A 4,575-nucleotide genomic window follows, 5' to 3' on the forward strand; every position below is an offset into this window, starting at 1 on the left:
TTGTGTCTTTTGGGGTTTGATATTTATTTATTGTTATCCATGTATATGATGTATGTATGTATGTACGTTCATGCGCACACAGGTGCCCATGTGTGACACAATACTCATGTGGAGGTCAGAGGACAACTGGATGGAGTTGGTTCTTGCCTTTCTACCTTTTCTATGGATTCTAGAGGTCAAGCTCGGGTCATCAGGCTTACATAGCCAAGGCTTTATCTGTTAAGCTATTTTTGCAGGCCCAAAGGATTCCCTGTGCTGGAGACTCTCCATCACCTGACCCCACAGCCCAGGCCCAGGCCCAGTGCTGTGCCTTTCGGTTGTGGTGACTCATCATGAATCCTAGCAGCATTATAGCCAGGCTCTGCGTGGCCAGGCAGGGCAGCAACCCCACTCGGTGGTTCAGCCAGCCATGTTTTGTTTTTCCTTCTGTGACACAAAGCCCTGAAGTGGCCATTTGAGTTGTTTGGGCTTCTTACAGAAATAGACGGAGACATATATTTCTGGCTGCTGTTCAGGTATCTTGTGGTGTTTGTCCTCCTGGGCTCAAGGTGGCTGCAGCACCTCCACCATCAATACAGTATTCCAAGTGGGCTTGGGGAGGTTGATGGTATTATCCTCGTTTGCATAGGGGGAAACTGAGGCATGGAGGCTATGACCCTGTACTCTGAAGAGGGGATCTGGGGGTGAGACATAGCATACCCAGCATGGATTCAGCTTAGGCATCCCCTGATGCCCTTGGGATGGGCATCTTCCAAGGTCCCTGGTTCAAGGTGCCTGGTGACCTGGAGTGGGCGGCAGTAAGCATGGGGGTCCTGGTATTTGACATTTCAGCTCCTGTGGGTGGTCAAGCTGGGGATTCAACTTTGGGAATTGATCCAAGGGCTGTGAGTGGATTGCCAGCGGTTGGGACTGACCCTGGAGACCTCAGCCAGGCCTATGAGAGAGGGGCTGCAGGGTGAAGGATGATGGGGTCAGCAAGGCACTGACCTGGGCTTCTTGCCTGGCCTTGTTGAGTCAGAATATGGGATTGTACTGGTTACCCAGGGGTCTCCGGGCAGAGTACATTCAGGCCTAAGCCTAGTTGGCAAGATAGCCTCCCCCAACCCCCCATCTGGCAGCCATGGCTGGGACCCACAATGCAGTGCTCTTTAGTCTGGAAGCAGGGGTGAGGCCCACCACTGTTCTTGTAAATAAAGTTTTCTAGGGCCTTGCCTTTTGAAGACAAGGCATCACTATGCAGTCCAGGTTGGCCTCAAATTCATAATCCTTGGGGTCTTGAGTGTTAAGATTACAAGCCTGTGCTGTCATGGCCGGCTCCAGCTTTGCCTGTGTTTACGGATTAACTAAGGCAGCTTTGGGCTCACAAGGGTAGAGTTCAACAGACTGTCTGGCCCTTCGCAGACAGAGCTGGCCTGGGCCTGTACAGAAGGCAGCTAGCACTAGGTTTGGTGGGTGTGGCTCTCTCTCCAAGCGTAAGACCCAAGGATGGGCTAGAAGGCCTGAGAAGGTTTGGGAGACAGTAAAGGCTCTGAGGTCTGGGTTTGGTTTAGTACAGGTTCAAAAACCCCTTTCTCCCAGGAGTGCCAGAGGCTGGCTTGTCCTAGGCTAGGACAGCCATTCTGAGGCCTTTGTGAGAAAAGCTATTTGGTGGTACAGATACAGGGAGCAGACCCCGGGGCCTCTGCCTCGGCCAGAGGAGCATTCAGAGCAACAGGCTCAGACGAGCTCCTTGGGCTTGTGGCCCTAGAGGACTAGGCCGCATGATTTTCCGAGAGAAGCCAACTTGCAGTTGGGTTTCCTGGAAAATCTGGTTTTTATCCAGTGGTAGTTAATTGCATTTTTATGAAGTCACAAAAGGAGCAGGCACCGGAATGCCTGGCCCGCAGGCTTCAAGGTAGGGAACTTGGGGGTGGGGTAGGTGGAGAATGGCTGGAGGGTGGGCCCAGCCGAGCCCCTCCTGAAGCAACAGCAGCTTGGCTGTGGCCCCCAGGCTGGGCCGGATGGTGTCAGGTTTCTAGTCTTGACCGAGCCCACCCCTGAGCTGCGGAGCATTCCTGCCTAGGAGTCTGGAGTTGGGGGTGGGGAGCCAGAGCTCATCGCCTTGGGTACTCCACCTGTAGTCCCCTCTGAGGAACGCAGGGAATCCAACTGCGGCTTCATCCAGGAGCCTGAGGAGAGATGGTGGCAGGCAGGGCTGAACACCAGACTCCTAGTTAGGCCTTCCCTGGGTGAGGTCGAGCTCGCCCGCCCTTTAGAGGGTGTCTGCACCCTACAGTGGCCACTTAGAAGCAACCCGGACCGGCGGGCTCCTGTCGACCTGGCTTTTGAGGCTTTTGTGAAAGCGTTCCGCATCCAGGTGGATTTCCTGCGGCCTCGGGCGGGAGTCTGAGCTGAAAGTGACAGCTCACTCGGGGCAATTTGGCTCTTAGGCAAAGACAATCTGTGACTCCCGAACAGGAATGGGGTCCGAATCGAATCCTGAGATCCAAAGAAGGGTACCCGGGCTCTTTCTTGCTCATGGCCCCACTCTGTCTCTTGGGTACGGCGTTCGTGGGCGGGCCCTAGCTGGTGGCACTTCTGTAACCTCAGGGAGAATAACCCAGCGACAGCGTGAGGAACTCAAGGTGGCTTCTCATTGGGCCTGATTGGGTCATGTGCTCAGCTGGCCCAGGAGCTGTGGGCAAGGGCAGGCCCTGCTGTTGGTGAGTTGGGCAAGACCAGCCTGGCCTAGAAACCCGGATACCATCCCGGAAGCGGAAGTGCGCAGACCAGGACTGCCCTGGGCTCGCATCTTCTGCATCTCCTGTCAGGAGAGTGTTGGGGGCTGAAGATGATAGGGCAAAGCCCTCTGGCTGTCCACAGCGGGTTTTCCAATCGCTTAGCATGGAGATCACTCCAGTATGAACCCCCCTCCCCCCAAGATGATGCCAGGGGCCTTGTTCCTGGTGGAATGGAGCTATACCAGCTCTACAGACTTTCTTGGGGTCCAGGGTTGAGACACTTTTGGGAACGAAAAGCCAGCCCTGTTGTAGGGGCTTGTTTCTGAGGAGCCCTTGGCGTTGGTAGTTAGATCCGCCTTTCTGAGCTCACAAGCTCCAGCGTGTAATATTCCTTGGTGGTGGACCTTCCCCCACACCCCCAATCCCTCCTTTCCTGGCTACCCGAAACCAGCAGTGGGATTTCTTCCCATCACCAAGAGAAAGGCTTGGTGCCAGCCTGCTGCTGAGTTAGCACAGTAGACTTGGAGTTGGATCCTGGCAGAAGCTGCCGGGATCTCCCATTGCTTCTGGATTCCAGCGGAGTTGGGTACAACTCTCTCTAATTTTGGAAATCTGTCTTCCTGTTGGTAGAACCATTTCAAGAGGGAACAGAGGATCTGGGTAGGGTGTGGCAGTACTGGCTAACACTCCAAAGGTGGAGTCTGAAAGGTCCGGGAGTTCAAAGCCAGCCTCTGCTAGGGAGTTCAAGACCAACTCTGGATACATGTGACCCTGTTTCAACCTTGCCCCAAACCCTCCCCTGAAAGTATCAGAGGTTCTCTGTGGAGCTCATCAGGAGCTGGGATACTTGCTTACTTTGGCCTGGTATTGGCCCTAATATTCTCTTAGCGTCCACCAACCAGCTAGGAAGAGGTGCCTGATGGGAAATCTCCCCTCCCAAAGTTATACACAGCATAAGCCGGAGTGGGGGGTGTGTGTGGGGCTTCCTAAGGGTTTCATGTTTTGAAAAGGAGTATGTGAGCGAGAAGGCCACAGTTTGAGTGCGGGGGTGGGGTGGGTGGGTTCCAGGGAGGAGATGCCATAGACAGCACAATGCCTGTCTCACTCAGCACAGCCAAGGTGTCTATCATGTACATGCATGCTTGTGTACACACATGCACATGCAAACGCACACATTCTCTCTCTTACACACACACACAGTCACACATGTACTCTCTTACACACACACACACACACACACACACACACACACACACACACAAAGACTGTAAGTAGGAGCATAGGCTTATGCTCTCTCCAGATCCTTCTCCATCAGACCATTCTGGTTCTGGCAAACACCCTCAGAATCTTCAGCTGTGGTATGGACATGTTGGTGATTGGCTCTTTCTGCCTGGTCATGTAGAGACTTTCCATTGGTGGTGGGGGAACTCCTGGCACCAGAGCCAGTGGATCCCTGTTGTGACATGACATCTTGGCTTTTCTCATTCCAGGAGCCAGCAGTGCCAGCACCTCTGACATAGGAGCTGCCCAGGTTGTACAGGACGAAGGGCTATCTTCGTATGGATGCTTGGAGGGGCGAAGCCTGAAAGCCCCTTGACTGTTACCTTGCCAGAGTGCCTTGTACGACAGCTGCAGGGTTCTCTTGCTCTCTGTGCTTGCTTTGGGTTTTTATTTCTTGAGCTGTGTGAAGCAGCCGTGGGATCTCACGGAGGAGCCGCACCTGAATCAGCCTGCAGAGGCATCATCTGCTAGTCCGTAAGCCTGCAGGGAGCAGGTGTTGCAGGCAGATCTCAGCCTGACCCTGCCGTGTGAATCACCCCAATAAAGGGGTCCAGATGGGACCTGTGCAGACTAA

General features: G+C 54.1%; 1 long non-coding RNA gene across 1 annotated transcript; it reads left to right on the plus strand.

Moving 5' to 3' along the window:
* Nucleotides 1–1,908: 1,908 nt before the first annotated feature.
* On the plus strand, nucleotides 1,909–4,575 carry LOC116091436. The gene is made up of 2 exons (XR_004119034.1): nucleotides 1,909–2,356; nucleotides 4,211–4,575. It is a non-coding gene; the product is annotated as an uncharacterized LOC116091436 (long non-coding RNA).

This window comes from Mastomys coucha, unplaced genomic scaffold (assembly GCF_008632895.1).
Source record: "Mastomys coucha isolate ucsf_1 unplaced genomic scaffold, UCSF_Mcou_1 pScaffold15, whole genome shotgun sequence".
NCBI classification, from domain to species: domain Eukaryota; kingdom Metazoa; phylum Chordata; class Mammalia; order Rodentia; family Muridae; genus Mastomys; species Mastomys coucha.